The sequence below is a fragment of the Convolutriloba macropyga genome, chromosome 2, assembly GCF_964194025.1.
Source record: "Convolutriloba macropyga chromosome 2, txConMacr16.3, whole genome shotgun sequence".
NCBI classification, from domain to species: Eukaryota; Metazoa; Xenacoelomorpha; order Acoela; family Convolutidae; genus Convolutriloba; species Convolutriloba macropyga.
Genome location: NC_134469.1, coordinates 642,038 through 661,869, shown reverse-complemented (window position 1 = coordinate 661,869; position 19,832 = coordinate 642,038). Strand labels below are relative to the sequence as shown.

Here is a 19,832-nt window from a genome sequence, read left to right as displayed (position 1 = left end):
GAATCAAAAGCTTTTGATAAATCAAGAAGAGCAGCTGTGATGATTTTGTTAATGTCAAGAGCCAGTCGAAACGATCCGGTGCAATACAGAAGAGCATCAATTGTTGAATAGTTGTTTCTAAAACCGAAATGCGTTTCTGAATAGCAGCGTTTGTTATGCAAGAACTCCAAGATTTGTTTTTGCAGCAGTCTTTAAAAAATTTTTGACAGAGAAGTTGTCACTGAGAAAGGCCTATAGTTTTCAGGGTTATCAGGATCATCTACTTTGAACAGAAGAGTTGTTTTACAGAAGAAGTCATCTAACCTGGAAATTTTATGAATTAATAAAAATGCCATTTTTATAAATTAATAAAAATGCCATTAAAATGCCTTTATTGAGTTTCTCATAGAATTCAAAACTTTGCATTTTTTTGAGGAACTGGACAATTCGAATAAATCTTTTTACCAAACTATCGCTTTGAAGCTTTAAGTTTTTTTATCATTTCTGATGAAAACGCGTTTCATTATTGGCGCATTTGTTTTCAATGCAAGAGTCATTATGCTGTTGAAGTACTCGAGTTTATGATAAGCATTGTCAAGGCAATATAAATACGCCCAGTTCAAGGATCTCAAAGTTGCACAAAAATTTTATATCGAGTATTGTTTTTTATCAAAAATTAACTTTGTTACCTTTTAAGTTGCCTATAAACGTTAAAGAAAAAACAGCTCAAAAGCTGATAATTTTAGTTGACCGACATTCAAGAAATTCTATTAATTGAGAAAAAGGTTGTTTTGGCACCACTTTATGTGTTTATCTGTATTGTCAAGATCAAATTAATTGTTCATAGACATTTTTATTAGAGATATAAACCCTCCACATTCCTGAATTAATGAAATTTCAATGCAATTTGTTAGTATTTCATTCTTAAAATCGTCTAAAAAACTTTTTGCCTAATTATCAAAAAAGCAAATTGCTAAATTAAAAAATTTTCTTAATACTTACTTTGATGGACAAAGTTTGTATCTCTCTTTTCTAAAAAAAGATCTTAAGTATCAAATTTGCATTAAAGCCAAAAAACAAGCATAGGTAAGGTGCGACCGTAAAAATGTTCTACGAAATTGCTGCCTTTTTGCGGAAAAGATCTGTGACATTTTCGAATGAATTGTTGTCACTGACTAAGTATACTTAGTTTGGTCAAATAGATCAAAAGTTTCTTTGTCGCAATGTTTTCAAACATAGATAAAACTTTACCACAAGTAGAACTGATAACTTGAGTGTACTGCTGCTTATTGTTTGCTTTTGAAAATGCAGTTTAATGAATATTTTGTGTGTGAGCTAATCATGATAAATAGAAGTATTGGTAACAGTCGATTGCACTGGAAGTTTTAGCCCAGCCCTTAAAATTTTAATAGTAAAAATATTTGACCGTAGATGCATTTGCACATATGTTTTTTATTAATTACAATTTCAAATACGTCTTTCCATTTACTAAATATTTCACAAATATTATTTTGGCTGGTTTTCCAATTGTATCTCCTGCCTTGAAAAGGAAAAAGAAGGCTAGCTTGAGTGAAAATTCCAAAACTGCTACGGTTCGTTCTCTTTTGTTTTTTAAACTTGATCTGTATGGTTTCATGGGCATCATTTAGAGCCATTTTGGATTTTATGGTCCCCGGATTGGATTGGAATTGGATTTTACAATTAATGTTCATAAAATCCCTGATTTGGTTTTTATGTTCTTTTTTAAGTTCCCCTGGCTGGATAAAAAGGTTTCTGATAACAAGCGGACTGCAGTCATGAAGTTATTTGAAAGGAGCTGAAACGATTTTGGCGTCAATCTAACTATTTTATAATTTCTATAGTGAGCTGTCTCACAAAAACGTCAGCACAAACACAATAGAAAACGCTGCCTGCAAAAAATTTGAAGCATTCACCGTTAAGAAGATGCGGCAACAAAAAGCTCGTGTGCTTTGAGAAATCATGGCAAAAATTTGAAAAAATTGGACTAATTTGATGTTGATTTTAACATGAAAAAAACGAAAATTAATTATACGCTCAAAACATTTGACAATAGCTTTTTGCCAAGCTGAATTTTGCTGAATTTTTTAATAAAAACCAACTGATAAGCCAATTGCAAAGAAATTTCAAAAAGGTAAGCAAATGAAGAGAACTATATTTTAGTTAGTTTGAAATCCTTAAAAAAGGATTACCTTAAAAATTTAGTCCTCTTAGCTATTAAAAAAGCAAGTTTGGAAAAAATGGATAGAGAAAAACAACGACGTCATGCCGCCTATACGCTTATGAAGTCTGTACCTCACATCTCTTCACGTCCCCTGAAACGTTAGACAATGTTTGCCAATTGATAACTTTGTTGGTTTTTTAAGACGTTTCCATCATAATACCAAATTTTGCACCAGTTAAAATATGAATCTTAAATTATTATATAAATGTTCCGACCCCTCTTGAGGGGGAAGGAACTATATACTCAAATGGGTTTTTTGTTCAGTCAATTTTGGCCGATCGATATAATCATCGTAGAGAGTTGAGACTGGTATCATTAGAAAGCTTGTCCAGCGTAGAACATGGAACTAAAAAGATTTTTTATTTTTCGTTTTTTACAGGGAGTTATCGAGGTTTGAATTTTGAGAAAAAAGAGTGAATTCCGGTGAGATTTTATTCAAAATTTCAGGAATTTTTAACTAAAACTTCGACAATTTTGCTGAAATTTGTTAATTTTTTCTTTGAAATGTTTTTGATTTTTATTTGTAAAGACAAAAAACTTTATTGTAGAATGTTATTATTATTATTTTTGTCAAAAATTCTGGCCAAATACTTCAAAATTAAGACTTTTTCATCAAAAACAGCACGAAATAAATTTCCTTAGTCCAGTTTGATTAAATTAGCAGGAAGTACTGACCCAAACACCACTAACACAATCTTTTTAGACTCAAAATGGCGCTTTTTTTGCTTCAAATTCCGTTGAGAGTGCTCTGTAATTAAAACTTTGCCGTTTTTTTGATAAATTTATTCATTGATTATCAAAAACGCAGTATCTATTTTTGAGTATTTAACTAACAAAATATCAATATCTGGAACATTCGAAAAATTAAACTTTCCTAAAAGACAAACAACCTTAGCAATGCTAAATTTGGACCAATTTTGGACTGGTATAATTCAAAAATAATTCGGATTGTAATCAGTCGGTCTTTTTTATAGGAAAAAATTGATCTTTTCTACATTAATTAAATAACAAAACAAATCAAACCAACGCTCACAAATGATAGGTCCAATTGGATTTCTAAACAACTCCTTTTTGTTGTATGTAGTTCATTACCTGAAAGCTTATGGTTGTTTTGACTTTTAAAAGTATTTGATTTTAAAAAAAATAATGACTTTTGAAATTTGCCTCTATTTTTCTCTTAATTTGGTCAATTTGTAGCTTACTGTCAGCAATGAAAGAATGCTTCTTATTTTTATTGGAATCATATTCTTTATTGCGGTTTGACGCCCTAAGTCTTTTTTTTTGGCTCTGATAACACTAGATTTCACATTTTTAAGTTTTTTTTTAGGTATTTGTCCATTTTTTACATTTTACAGGTTTGTCACATTATCACAACAGTTAATATATCACATTATTGGCTTCCAAACTAGGTCACAACTGATATTAATAAAACTTTTACAGATATAGATTATGATTTTAACGGCTTCGACACTACTTTCTCGAAGAATTTAATTGAATTTTTTAAATTTTGTTTTTAACTGTCCTTTTTACTTTGTCCTCTTAGTCGTATGAAAATTCCAGTACAATGACACGATTTAATTGGCTTTTCAGGGAAGAATAGATGATCCGATACTCCGATATTAGTAGATAGCTGATGGCTTTCATGACTCTAAAAAACAATTGTTTTATAAATTAAAAAGAGACAGTTCGTATGTTCGCAATTTTGCTCCGTTTATTGTCTGTTTGTTATCTAGTCTCGTTAATTACAGGCCAAATATGACATTATTGTTGTCAAAGGAAGGTTTCAAGAGGGATTGGTGGTGTCACACAATTTAATGTTTTTAAAGAATTCGTTGCCTTTACTGGTTTCGACACGGAAAAAAAAAGTAAATTATTTTTTGATTTTTGTCACGTTTGACGTTCTTTTTGTAGACGTAAGACATATTCTGGATAATTTCAATTCTCAAAGGTTGCTTTGGAAGAATAAAGAAACCGATTTAATTATTTCATTCTGTAATTAATGGCATTCATCTCTTTGAAAAAACTTTTTTTCGAAAAAAAATTAAATTTTTACTGGATTTTGCATTTTTTTATCTACATGTTACCCAGCTTCATTAATGAGAGGTTACATAATACATTATCGGTGCCTGCAAAAAAAGCAATCGAACATATTTTGATGGCCATAGTATGGTTTTACGGTTTCGAAAGCGTTTTCTGCCAAGTTTTATTTGATTTTTTGTTTGTTGTCTATTTGTTGTTCTTTTCGCAACCGCATAAAAAATGAATACCGGCAGTTCTTAATTCCTTCTATAAAAGACTGGGCAATCATACACCTATGGGATATTTTAGTTGATTTCTAATGGTTTTCATTAATTGAAATTAATTGTTTTAAAAAAAAAAGCGAAATTTACAACTTTTTTGCTTTGTTCTTTATTGTCTAATTGTAACCAAGCATTTTTATTGAGTAGTGCCATATCTTTTCTGATGAATTAAAATTTATTTTGTTTAATATCAGTTTTATCTGACGCTATTTTGACTTTGTTAATAAGTTTTGTTTTTTAAAACGGACATTAAGTTTTTGATGTAACTAAATTTTTTTGTGGTTTTTTGCTGTTCGTCTTGACTCGCTTTCTTAATATTTGCACATCTCATCAATCTAATGCACCATTATTCACTCCACCACTGAGTTATTTGCTTTGGAGGCTATCTTTTGGTTCATACACCAATTTTAAAAAAATACTTGAATTTTGGGTTTTTCTATGTTCCTCATTTGGTAGACAATCATGCCAAAATTGTGGATGAGCGGGGTCGGAACCTTAGGTGCAATTGAACATTACCGAGTCGCCTTGTTTATGTACTTTTCCTTTATTATATACTTTTCATCGAGTGAAACATTGGCGCATTTTTATTATGTCAACAGCCAGAGGACCTCCCATGTATTTTAAAAGTAATCAAAAGGCGCTTGTTAGCTATAACTGCTATTCTTTTTATTTTGAGTCAATTGTCTGTTTTATTGACTTTTTGTGTTTTTAATAAACTTTTTGAAAATCCCAAACATTGTAATCACTTGACTTCATTTTTTAATTAAAATTCATTGAGGCATAAATGGTGTTGGTTTTAAGTGAAATATCAAGCAAACAAACTGGTTAAATATTAACTTCCACTTTTTTATTTCTCATGTGGAAAGCTGGTAGCTGAAAGAATTGCATTATTACGTACTTCTGAAGCTCTCAACTTCATTGATGTGCGAGTTATTAACCAATTTAAGCTCGGCTTCATTCAGAACTGACTTCTTGTAATATCTCGTCGAAAAAGACCCCCCCCCCCCCCCCTCCATTTCAAGGGATATAAATTCACCAGTGATGGACGGGGTATTTTTAGGCGTCATAACCAATTCTTTCCTATACATGTCCCCAAGTCGGCTTGACAAATCTCAAGTACGAAATTTTTCAGGTCAAACAATTTTTTCGCTTGTAATATTTTTGTGAAATTGAAACCTAAAATACGGTGATTTTATTTTAATTTGTTTTTGTTCTTTGTGACAAAAGGAGGCATTTCCGTTTCACAGTTCTCTAGAATTGACAGAGTGGAATTTCGATGACGTATGAAGTGTCAGAATTCGTGTCTATCAATAAAAAGGCACCCATCGTATTCGCATCAATTCATCATTGAATTGTTTTCAAACAATAAGTTTGTTCACTATCAGTGCGAAAATAGACGAGAAAGAAGCGTGTATTCATCAATATAGCTGCAATTAAGGCACAGGAACAAAATATATTCAGTCACGATAGTGGAAAACAACACGCCCAAACACCTACGCACTTGATGAACAAATTTGTGACGCAAAAGAACTCTGATCAGCTTTAAGTTGGAATATGAAGAACAACTTGACGAAAAGTCTTTTTGTTACGCGAACACTTCTCTACTTTTCTCTCATCACCACTCTCTTGGTAAGTTAACCCCTCTATTATTAAACCCCCCCCCCCCCCCCCCCCCCCTACTCACGGAATCCAAAAACTTTTAAGTCTTCCTCATTGATCCTTCGAACTAATACATTGCAAGCATGCGTGCAAACAGAAGCCGATTTATGGATGATTACGAACCATTTTGACCCAAAAATGGTTTTGCACAAGTAATTACTAAGCCATTGACGAAATCAGGAAAAATCTCTATTCGCCGTTTTAACATATAAATTCATCGGCTTCTCATACAATTTAAGTGATGATACATAAATTTAACATAAATTTTTAAGAAAACAATTTCGAGATTTTGTCCTACAAAAGCTATCATTATGTTGTGCCGCAAAAGTGTTTCTAGATTTTTTAGAGCAATATTTGTGTAGAAAAATGAACATACAGTTTTTATCTTATGATCGAAACTTTCAATTGATAGAGAGCCTTTTGTTTCGTTAAATTTCAGCGAAATTTCACTCAATTAGCAACAAAGCAGTTCTTTTTTGTTCCGACCCCACTTGTGGGGGGAGGAACTATATACTCAAATGGGTTTTTTTCATATCTAGGTTCTGTAAAGGTCAAACCTAATTTACATTCAATTGATACCCAATGAACAAAATATTTGTTTTCAATGAAACACTCGTTTTTTTTTCGTCTTCGAATCTGTGTTTTGAAAGTTTTTAATGAAAATTTGATTTTCTTTTAAGATTTCACTAAATTTTGGGTGTACTACGGCATAGATTCGCAAACTAAAAGTGCATTCGACTTCCTACTGTGCATTACGTGAACCTATATAGTGCATTGAGTGGACAGCTAATGGCTGCTAAGACTTTAAAAATCAATTTCGATATTAAACTTATTTCATGAACAGTAAGTCAGTCTCAGCAATGACCGGATCACCTTCTTTTTTAATGAAACCAAAACTAATCTGGTAGGTGGTTTTATCTGATAACTATTAGTTTTAGGACTTCGATAACACGAGTTTTCATAATTTCAAAAAAAAAGCGGAATTTTTTTTTTGGAATTTTGATTCCTTTTGAAATACTTTCCCATTATCCTATATTTGATAGTTCTCAATGGCTTAGAAAAGACGGCAAATGGACCAGAGATTAAGTTTTCAGAACAAAGATTATGGTTTAAATGGCTTCGACTCTTTCTTCTGGAAAATTTGGCTGAATTTTTGTTGTTTTTTTCCTGTATTTGTCATTATCTTCATAACTATAGGACTTATTGTGATCTCTTACTGATAATATATTTATGACAAACAAACCCCACGCTTCCCATCGATGTATAGGATAGCAATTTTTTTTGGATTTCCTTGAAAGCTCTCAAATTTAGTGGCTGTTAAGACTTCAAAAATAATTTTTTTTAAATTTTTTTTGGACATTAACCAAACTTAATTTTATTTTCTTGAACTGTAAGTCAACCTCGGTAATAAAATGCCCTTTTTCTTTCCAACTGCATCTAAAACGAATCTAGTTAGCGGTTTTATCTTCTAACTATTGGTTTTATGCCTTCGAAGCCACGAGTTCGCATAATTTTTCCAAAAAATTTTTGGAAATATTTTTTTTGTAGTTTTGATTACCTTTCAGTTTGTATCACATTATTCTAATATTGATAGTTTCCAGTGGCTTAGAAAAAAATTTCAATTGATCAGAGATAAAGTTCGCAGAGGAAAGCTTATCAATCAAATAGCTTTGACACTTTCTTACACTTTTCTACAGAATTTTATTGGGTTTTGCCTGCTTTTTTGTTGTTTTCATAATCATAAGACTTATTATTATGTCTTTTTGAAAATATATTGATGAAAAACATCTTTTTATTCCCATCGAGGCATAAGGTTGCGTATTTCTTGCATTTCCTTGAAACCTCTTGAACTTAGTGTCTGTTGACATGAAAAAAAAATTATAAATTTTTTCGGACATTAACCAAACTTAAACTTATTTACTGGAACTTTAAGTTAATCTCAGTAATAACAGGACCTCTTTCATTGCTACTGCATCTAAAACGAATCTGGTTAACAGTTTTATCTTCTAACTATTGGTTTTATGACTTCGATGCCTTTGGATACATTTTTTGTAATTTTGGTTACCTTTCCTTTATCACAGTATTCTAATATTGATAATTCCCAGTGGCTTAGAGAAGATTTTCAATTAATCAGAGATAAATTTGCAGGGAAAAGTTTATGATTTAAATGGTTTCGACGCTTTCTTACAGCTTTCCACTGAATTTTTTGGGTTTTGCCTGTTTTTTGGTGTTTTCATAATCAAAGACTTATTGTGATGTCTTTTTGATGACTTAAGAATGACAAACATTCTTTTGATCCTATGGGGGAACAATTTTGGGTTTTAATTGACTTCCGCTGAGAGCTATTGAATTGAGTGGCTCTTAAAATTTTTTGAAAAATTTTTCGAAATAATTTTGAACGCTAACAGTAGTAATAGGGTGAGCAAGGCTCCCGGGGGGGGGGGGGGTGTAGACCCCATGTATTAAGATAGGGTAAAGGAGTATTCTTGAGAGAGGGTCTACTCGAATGTATTAAGATAGGGTATAGGCGGCGTACATGTATTAAGATTAGTAATAGCGGCCGCCACGTATTAAGATTAGTTATAGCGGCCGCCAAGTAGTAAGATTAGGAATAGCCACCGCAACGTATTAAGATTAGGAATAGCTACCGCAACGTATTATTAAGATTAGGAGTAGCCGCTGCAACGTATTAAGATTAATTATAGGGACCAGGGTATTAGTAGTATAGTGTGAGTAGATCTCGCGCATTTTTGGGAGCCGGTCATTGGCCTTTTCCCCGCAGGGAATTGTACAGGCGGGGAATTGTAGAGGCAGTGCGCACGGGAATTGTACAGGCGGTGAATTGTACAGGCAGCGGGAATTAAAGGATAATTCCCCTGGCAGGCAGTAAATTTCAACATTTTTTTGGTATAGCCGGCGCAAAATATTAACATTAGGTATGGCCGCCGCAATGTATTAAGATTATGTATAGCCGCCGCAATGCATTAAGATTAGGTATAGCCGCCGCAATGTATTAAGATTAGGTATAGCCCCCGCAATGTATTAAGATTAGGTATAGCCGCAGCAATGTATTAAGATTAGGTATAGCCGCCGCAATGCATTAAGATTAGGTATAACCACCGCTAAAATTGAGAAATAGAAATTGTGAAAAGAATGAATTATGAAGGTACAAAAAGCCAGACACAGTATTAATCAAGTACATTATGAGTAATTTTAAACACAACAGAAAGCGCCCACAATTTGAAGATTAATTAAATAGTTTACAAGTTCAGGGGTACAGTATGAATTCCATCAGACAACACTTTTCGTTTAGGATAAAAATATGAGAGTCCTTTCTTTGTTTGATCATAGGTAGCAACGCAGTGGTTGACTGTTTGAAATCCTCTATTTGTAGATGTTAAATTGATGATTTCTTCCATCACTCGCCGATACTTTTCCAATGGACAATCTCCGGTCTCTTCCAATGTTCGCTTGTTTAGTCCTTTGTTGCTGAATTTGTACTTATCCGATTTGGCATCATAGCAACAATAAGTTTTGCTACAGAGACAAATCATTTCAGTACATCTAAATTTTTCCTTGAACAGACCTGGTTCACGCTTATCGTGCTTTTTATGTTTATCACAACAAGTTCTGGGGAAGAAATTTTGTACAGCATCAGCTTTGAAAGAATCATCACAAAAGTGTCCCCTCAGAGCTTCCCTTTCTGCTTTTTTAGATGGACGAATGCAATCGTACAAATTATCGTGTGCTAGAGCTAAGTATAAGGAGTCAGTGTCCATTTCCAACTCTTCGAATGTGTCGACATCGCAAAATTTATCAAAAAATTGTAATAAAGCTCCAGCATACGTAATTTCGCGTACTGAAGTATGAATAAGCCGACTATTATTGGTTCGCAGTGCTCAATTTTTAGATTTGCAAGTTCAATTTCGTATAGTTCTTTCGACACACTGTTAAGTCTCTTAAACAAATTCCCGTTGATAACTTTGTGTGTCTTTTCATCGTTCAGGTATTTTGTCTCTGTATGTCTGCTTCTGTCCATGATTTGGTAACCATAGGAACTATTCCCTAACAATTTCATTGTTTCTGCTATAACGCTTGATTCAAGATTTTCATCTCCAGCTCATCTTGCATCAACAACTGATTGGACAAAAATTGTTGAAACACTTTATGGGTTTGTACTGAACGAAGCGATAAATTTTGGTGCATTTCATCCCAAGACTAAGGTAAAAGTTGAGCAAAGGTGTTATTAATGTTCCATTCTCCAACTTGAAGCTCGAAATCAACATGCGTTGCGGTTGCTTGAGTAAATCGTTATCAATTGCATAATCCCTCATATAATCACCATATCTGCTCGACTAACATTAAAGTTTTTAATAATTGGTGAAAAATTCGAAAACTTATATTTCAACCCATCTGGAACTTCGAGATCACACTGAACGTAACCGAACAGTTAATCTTCTCTTATCTTAGCAAGTAGAGATTCTTGAGTCAGAGGTAGCTTGAATGGGAAGTTGTTTCTCACGTGAATTTTTACAGATTCGTCACCTTTGAGAGTTTCCCACCAGTTACATTCCCATATCTCAACAACTTTATATCCTTTGTTCCGCAAATAGTCTCGTCTTATTTCATCGTTTTGCCGTTTCTTGAGCCCTCTCTGAGTCTCTTCCTCTGACATACTTGCTCTTGCTTCCTGACATTGACAAAAGTGAAAGTAACAACACATTGCTTCAAATATGGTGTTCAAAAAGTCTTTTTGCTTCAAAAAAGTCATTTTCTTCAAAAAAACCCATTGCTTCAAAAAATCCCATTGATTCAAAAAGTCCCATTGCTTCAAAAAGTCTTTTTCTGAGTTCCGGTTGTGTAGTAACTTTCAATAGTGCAGTTAAGGCGCTGAAATTGTAGGTACGACATAACCATGTTCTCAAATTTCCTCAATTTATTTTGCCTAGCTTTAAACTTCTGAGAGTCTGAATCAAACTCCCATCTAGTGTAAAGCCCAGTGGGCATTTCTTGACACATTGAGAAAGGGTGAAGTTGACTGGCGTCAAAACCCACAATTGACTTGCAAATATTTTCTGAGTTTCGAATCAATGTCTGATCCACAACCGCTTTTCTAGTAAAGACGATAGAGGGACCACCAGTCATATCCTCGCGTATTGTATCATGTAAATCTTTATCTGCTTCAACGAAAGGATAGAATTTGTATTTAGTTGATTTGTGTATATAAATATTTGCCAAATTAGGTAGTGTGCACCCCAGTTTTAACATATCAATCCCTTTGTTTTGATAGAATTCCATCATTTTCTGCATCGCTTCTAGTGTCGCGACAACATCCTTGTTGTTATGCCACCTGACAAAGTCTTGAAAAATTGTCATTTGCTCCTGCTCCCACACACTTTCCAAGTAAATGTAGTTGATAACTCCCGAGGGGGGCACTACCTTCAGCATAAGTTTTTTCAGAGCCTCCTGTTGGGAAAGTCCACCATTCGACAATTTTGTGAAATCCGTAAATTCTTTCTCCAAGGGAATGTGATCTCTCAACTTACTAAAGAGACATTCGTTAAGGGGAAGGAAAGTTGCGTCTAACTTGTTTGGTGAGTCGAACCATTCATAAGGGAACCACTCATTTGTCTTATAAGCTTTGAGGAACAAATCTAGTGATGTTGCTCCACGAAGAAAGCTTAAAATATCGAGAAATTGTACATCACCAAATTTAAAGGAAACAAAATGCTTAGCTTATTTAATAACCGTTGGTTGAATATCGCGCTCGTGATTGAGGTAGGGTAATAAATATGACCTGATAAAATTCAGATCATATTTCCCGCTGTTGAATCCAAATACAGGCAAAGTGTTGACATAACGTTCAAAGTGTTGTTGTAGTTCGAGAAGTTGATTTTTCTGAACTTGGAGGAATTGAGTCGACATATCAATTTCTTCTTCTTCTTCGATATTTTGAAATTCAAACATTGGAGTACTCTCATTTTTCCTTTCATTTAGCTTCTCAAAAATAGAATTTACTCTGGTTTTAATTGCATTTTCAATGGAGCAAAATTTTTGCAACATTTTTTCTTTACTTTTGCTAGCTAGTTCTTCTAGTGCTTCAACAAAAGATACAATCAGTGTCTTGGGGTCTTTGTTGCATAGGAAAATAGGTTCTTGTAATAGATTAGAGGAAATTGACACAGAGATTGGTTCATGTTTTCCTATCCAGGTAGTTGTATTGGTATCTTTTAGTTCACTAGATGGAACGCAGATTGATTCGAAATTAAATACAGCCAAGTTTTTGATCTTCTCCATATCTAACTCCAAAACCGTCAAGTTTATCGAACAAACTTTCTCTCAAAATGTAAACACTCTTCGGATAAACGTGCTGTATCCTATCTCTACAAGATTTCACGTGGCGGTGGAAATTACCAGCACGCCCAATAAAAGTATCACAATTAACACAGCGGAATCGTTTGAAAAACGTGTTGATATCATCAACATAGCAAATGTGGTTGTTGTAGCGCAGAAGATTAATGTTTTTCTCAACATCTCAATGTTTTTTCTTGGAGGTTCACCTACAAAATCCCCGTCCTCAATATCAATGTCATAAATGAAAATGTTGTGTTTTATAGCGTTTTCAACAAACACAAGGTGCTCCATTGACACTCCTCTAAATTTAATTGCATCATGACCAGACTCGTGGAGAAAGTCACTGAACAACTTAGCTGCATTTGTTTCCAGCTCAGCTGATCCATACAAGTGAACAGCCACAGCTCTAAACAAGCAATGGTAGTCCTTGTCGGTTTCTCCGTATATATTCGTAACAAGACAATTTACATCTGATCTTCTCAGCAACTGTTCAGGTATAATAGCATCTAACCATCCCATTGGGATATTGTTGAGAAGAGCACAGAAAATTGTTATATTCGTAGTTAAAGCATACCGCCATTTTGTATTTGCCCTTTCTTAAGCACAAGTCATAACCAAATCCATTTTCTCTACTTTATCCTGAAGTGAGACTAAGTCCCCCTTAGAACAAAGTAAATGAGACTTCTTAAAGAAGGTGTTGTTCTCATGAGCATAAAAGTATCGGTATTCGTCTGTGTCCACATTTCGTAAAATAAATCCAAGCGATAAATTTATTTTTGCAGCGCAGTTAAGCTTTTCAAACACTTACTTCAGTTTTTCATTAGTTTCGCTGGGGTCAAGTTTCGACAATTTAAAATTGAATACTCTATGTCTCCCATTCTCCATCTCAGTATTGTCAAAGAAGTGTTGACAGGCACTAAGTTCCTGCTGTAACTCTTCGTTGTTCTTATCCAATTCTTCCGATTCTAGTACTTCTTTCAAGCTTTCATTGGATTTGGTTCCAACTTTGGTCGATGTTCCGTGTTTTCGTCTCTTATGTTGTTGAAGAGAATAAAAACTTGGAAATTCCTCCAAGCATTTAGTGCACACTGTATTTAGCTTCTTATCTTGAGCAGCGTGATGCTTAGCAAGGTGGTATTTCAAGTCCTCTTTCCACTTTGTATAGAAATGTGGACACTTGGGACAATTTAAAGTCCACTATCACATGATTTTTTGTGTCGAGCCATTTGCTGCTTGACAACCATTTTCTCGCACTTTGTGCATTTGACAGGTAGATTTCTATCAAGAGAAGGCATTGTATTGTTTTGATCCAAAATAAATTGAATAAAATTCAGTTAAAGTGCTGAGCAACTGTATCTGATAACAAAGTGAGAATCAAAACAATTTTTGAATTGTTAGTTAGAATAACTCGTTTGACTCATTATTTCTATATAAGGAAATGACGTAATTTCTATTTTTAGTAACATTACGAAATAAGGAAGTTCAAGAATTTCCTACAAAGCAGTCACAGTGTTGCATTCTACATTATATTTAAATCCAGAAAGCATCCAAAATGTGTAATTTTATTCCTTGGAGGAAAATTGGAAATCTGAAGTTATATTTAGTTGTGATATTGCTGATTTGTGTTACTTTTCTTTACAAAACAATACTTTTCACCCAAAAACAGACCTTTTAACAAAATCTATCTGTCAGATGTTTGCTCACTTAGAGAATACAAATATTATTGTGAACCAACTAATTTTGTATTTTTATCGATAGTACATTAAATGTGTTTTTATAATAATATTAAAACATTAGAGAAGAAATCTACTATAATTGAAGATAACTTTTATACAATTGACATTAACGTGATTATATTACAAACTACAAACCAATCAAATTTTAGTATAAGGAATCTTGTTGTAAGAGTTAATGATATCGTTTTGTTTATCTCGTTTTCTCTTTTAACATTTTTTATTTTAATAAATTAATACGTGAAATATTGATCATTTGTGAAACAGGTTGATCAAAAACCACTTACAAATTTTGAAGAAGATTTACAAGAGAAACGAAGGTATACCTGATGCATACAAAATTGACAAAATTGATGTATATACATATTTTTCACAATTTTTTGGACATTTTCACAAAATCCAACAGAGTAATCCGATTTAGTAAAGGTCTTGAGTATGCAACGTTCTCTATTAAAAAATTTGAATATGAGGAGTTTATTGCGAAACAGTCTTTCGATTTATCCTCAGAATTGCATGTAAGCAAATACGAATTGTTGTTCATTTTGAACTCCGTCCCCGATATATTGGAGCAGTAAAGAAATATTTCACAAAAAAACTTTGTTCCTCTCCCAGACCCAATAACAATAACTTCTTCAATACAGAGTGCTTTGTACTTCCATTACTACAACGATTACAATGCAGTGGGAGTACGGATCAGGTTCGGAACTCGTTTACCTAACGTATATATACAAAAATTTGATTCCAAAAATGGAACATTTTCCGAGATTGATCTGAAATTTAACGAATTGGAAAAAATTTATCAAAACTTGACATTTTTGGTAAATTATGTCACCTCATTTTAACTAAAATAGTCCATCTTAGGTAAAATCATAGCCGGAAACTTGTACGTATCCTTCACTTCCTACCCTGTTGGGAAATGTTACCCAAATTTGGATTTGAATTTCAGTTCTTCCAGAAATTTCAAGACAAACGTCACCTTTTCTCGTAAAATCTTCCATCTTTGGTTACTGTTATCTGGTTGGAAAGAGCACACTATATATAGAGGTTGTTGATTTAGACATTATCATTTGATCCAGCTTGTCTGAAAACATCACCGCTACTGTTTCTCATCATTATACTAACTACTCGTCAACATTTTATCCTGCTATCGAGCTCCAACATTCACATTCTTCTTATTAATAAATACTTACTTTAGTTCTAACTTTTGTTTAAATCTAATTTAGATATTCTATTTTCTTCCTAAAAAATAAATTTGCTGCTTTCTAACTTACTCTCCACTGATCTCTTTTATCAAGTTCTGAACAAGAATCTTTTGTTCCCTTCTCAACACTTTCTAACAAAAAATCGCTTCTACCATTTAATCCAAAATGGAGTTCACTGTTCAAAAAAATAACCTTCTGTACTCAGTTTCTTTCACTGAGGAGATTGCTCGGATAGGAGTTCGAGATTTATCAAACGGACTGTATGATTCAGTGATCACTTTACCCATTACTTTGTGGCACATTATTGAGCACCAGCGACAACAGTTTGATACATATCATCAGGGTCAGGTTCCAGTCACAGAGAATCAGCTCGGAACTCACGCGATGGGACACTAAGTTGCTGTTGTTAGTGGACACCACTATCCTCACGTTTTATGGATCTGATTTTCCCGCCAACTACGTCGCTGGAAACATTCAGTACACATTTTTGTGGGAGGAAGGGCAAATTCCAAACAGCTGGTTCACTTCACCGGATGTAGGTGAGGCATCAAGCTCGAAGGTGAAAGATAATCTTCTCCAAATAGTTTTGAGAGCTCATAGTAGAGAACATAGCGAGTTGAGTATCTATACTAGTACCACCACGTCATTTAACGATCTGGAAAAATTTGATCCAGCGCAATACTATGGATCTACTGACATGTCAACTACACTCCGATGACATCTCCTTCGATTGAGGAAGGAACAGCTCACAACACTATCATTTTGAGTGATGTACCTAATACCCCAGTCACTGCTCAACCATTCAACAACCTGGTAGAATTGAGCGACAAAGAGGTTTCGGTAATGAAATTCAGAACTTGCCAGAATATGTTATTGAAACTCTTTTTGAATGAGTTCTATGTTCAATTTTGTAAAATATTTTGTATTTGTTCTTAAAAATAATAAAATTGTTGAATACCTTTTAGGTGTTTCGTATTAAATTTACATTTTCAAATATATAATTTTTAAAATACTTTTTCAAGTTTTTCAGAATAAAAGATAAACACGAAAGGTTACTTGATAATTAAGGTACTTGGTTATTATTAAAAACTTCGTTTAATTAAGAAAAAAGCCGAATTCATTTTGATATTTAGGAAATATGTCGAATTTATTTTTGACATTTAACAAAAAAATGGCGAGAAAAATTTCGATTTCTAAAAAAAAAATTATTGTTACAAATCCGATTTTTAGGCTGCAAGAAGAGATTCAAAACTTGTAGTTTTTAAAATGATTAATATTTTTGATTTTTTTTGCTTAAAATCAAACCGTAAAACTAAGAAAAATGAGAAAAAATTGCACATTTTCTACGCACAATTTGGTAACATTTTTGATTTTTAACGAAAAATCTGATGTTCTATTTTTGACTTTTAACAAAAATGTTGTCTGAAAATTCGACATTCAACAAATAAATTGAGTTCAAATTTCGGCTTTTAGAATCTACACTAGATTTGAAATAATTCAGTACAAAGATTTCATTACTTTCTAACTTCAAAGTACAACATGGGGTTATCAATTATTCCATGGCCATCTAGTAAACAATCAACAATTTTTATTCATTCACTCTCATACTTTGAGTTCTTAAGTGCCTGAATTCGGTCGAAGAAGGACGATCTCATTGTTTGTGTGCTCGCATTTCTTTGCTCAGCTCTCAGTAGATGTCTCTTGAACTTCTTCCTACTCAATCTCTTCTTGGATACGCTGGGTAGTTTTTCAACAAATTTGTTTTCCGAATTATGTTGTACCGCTCTTTTCAATTGAGTAAAAACAAGTCCTGCTTCGTCCATTGTGTGACCAAAAAACTGATGTTTGTATAAGGTGTATAAGCAGTCCACTGTTTGATATTGAAAAAATAAATCATCACTTTTTTGGAGTAATTCATTGATGGAAGATGAAATGAGAATTATGTGATAAGACCAATTTTTCAGAGGACAAAAAGTGTAATGTGAGACGCAACAGAGTTTTCACTAGTAATCAAGTAAGGTTTATAATCCTTAACCGATACGGAAATGAACAAATCTTTATCACAATTTTTTTTTATAAAAGTCAGGTAAAACTTGACACATAACTGCTGCCATTTTGTAACCAAAAGGATTTTGGAGTGATTCTTTTAAACTGCCGTCTAATGAAGTAACGCAATTCAGTTCAAATGCAACGAAAATTTCATTTGAAAAATAACACAGTTCAAGATACAGCAGCTCTGAAAAATCCGTTGTTTTACTTGTTCTAAATATTTCAAACACTATTACTCGCTAATGCAACACAGACGTGCTAAACATCAAGATAAATATGCTGCTCTAGTTCAAATTTTTGCTCAACTTAAAATTTCCGACTAAGTTTCCTTATAAGGACTTTTTGCAAAATGACGCAATTGAATTTTCCATATTTGTAAATGAAAAAAGGATAATGACATCATTACCAAATAAAAGTGATCGGAAACAATAGGGCGAATAAAATTATAGGTCGAATCATTCAATTAATTTCTCTTTGTTAGATTCAGTTGATAAAATGTCTCTCTCTAAAGTCTCTTGGTTTACTCGAGTGCTCCTTCTATGTTTACCGAATCTCAACCTAAAACTGAACTGATTCGGTTCCATTTTTTATAGACCTTGGTTCTAACCCAAAAAGACTTGGGAGATTTACTGCGTCCCAGATTTTTAAAAATGGACAAAATTATTCTGAACCAAATTGCTAAGTATTCAAAAAAGATAACTCTGGAACGTTTGAGAAGTACCAACAATTTCGAATTGGAGATTACGAATTCAAAAAATTTTGATTCCTCAAAAACCATATCCTGAATGGGGAGTTGGAATTGAGTGAGCACCCGACTCAATTTGAATAGAACCATGTATGGAGGATGTGCTGCAACGATGTCACAAAGTCAGAGAAGTCAGCATAGGACGAAATCGACGAATATTTGTGACTTTCATTCAATACGTTCAGGAGAATCCAGCGTTCATTTATGTGCAGATTCGACTCTTTTGTCGTAAAGAAAACAATGAGTTGAAGCAGGTGACTTATGTCAGCCACACTTTGGACGAGTTCAAGGAACTGATTCAAAATTTGAGTGACTTTTCTATCATTGAACAATGTACATTTCAGTAATAACTGTTGTGTGATTTTGTAATATGTTTTTGTCTTCTCTACAATAAATTTTTCATTTTAAAAATCTTTGATCTGAGAATGAGTTGGGATATTGGTTGCTCAAGAAACATTTTTTTCAGTCTCAGAGATAAGTCAAAGGTTTTTCACGTTAGACTTCATTAAGAACTTAAAAGATATTCCTATACTGTTCTTGAAGCTCAAAATGTTCCCAAATTAGAAAATTTGGACATAGAGTCCCAAATTTCGAAATTTAAGTTGGTTATTCACAACGGATTACGCAGAACAAGACTTATATATCGTTCAGATAAACAACAAGTTATCATTTCGCAACATCGTTGGAACAGATATCAGTTGAGTTTTCTGACAAATTTTGAATAAAAAAAAAGAGTACGAGAACTTACTAGAACATCTCCCTACACTTTTATCTTATATTGAAAAGTTTAAGAAAACTTGCATTGACATGGATGAAGGAACGCAAAACTGATGGATATTGTCATTGTTGTCAACATATTCAATTGTTACGGAAGCATAATTTCAATGTTTTCCAAAAATGAAAAACGCAAAAACTGTTTTCTAGCGGCCTGTAAAATTTGGGACGAGAATATAAATTTGGAGGAAATTAACCAAAAATTTCCTCCTGGAGGACTTATTGGTTATGGATATTCCTTTTTAGACTTTTTCATTGCTAGATTGAAAGTTATTCGATTACATGCTATACTACACGATTCAGCTGGAGCGGTTAAAGCAACCACAAACAAGGGTCCAGGATACTGTTACATGTTACCAAATGTTCCTAGCTCATGTTTACTGGGACATTTAACCGGGTTAATCTTTTGTGTTTTTATTGAAGTTTATCATCCTCAAATTTTCAAAATGCTAGACTGCTAATCATTTTTGTAATAATCCAATCTTGAAAAAGAATGTCTCTCGTTGTATTTGATATTGATTGCTTGGAGGGAAAAATTGTCAAGGAGTTGGGTGTTTTCAAGGATGGAATTGTACTGGGATACAGTTTCCTCCCACCCAAAGACTATAAACCGACATTTCAAGCAAAGTGGAACACTAAAAATTTACATGGGATTAATTGGAACAATGAAAAACTGGAATACACTGAGTTGTCATCAATCATTCACCAACATTGTTCAGCTACAACAAAATACTTTGCAAAAAGGTTAGAGAAGTGCAACCTCCTCTCAAACTACTTGTGTAAAGATGTGGAGAA

General features: G+C 33.4%; 1 protein-coding gene and 1 long non-coding RNA gene across 2 annotated transcripts in view; one reads left to right on the top strand and one right to left on the bottom strand.

Moving 5' to 3' along the window:
- Positions 1-19,832, bottom strand: part of LOC142335551 (monocarboxylate transporter 9-like) — an 80,695-nt gene that overhangs the window by 20,848 nt on the left and 40,015 nt on the right. The window lies entirely within an intron of this gene.
- Positions 2,168-19,832, top strand: part of LOC142335043 (uncharacterized) — a 30,189-nt gene continuing 12,524 nt past the window's right edge. The window contains exons 1-2 of the long non-coding RNA XR_012758846.1: positions 2,168-2,319; positions 5,749-6,150. This is a non-coding gene — a long non-coding RNA (uncharacterized LOC142335043). The remainder of the gene's footprint in view (positions 2,320-5,748; positions 6,151-19,832) is intronic.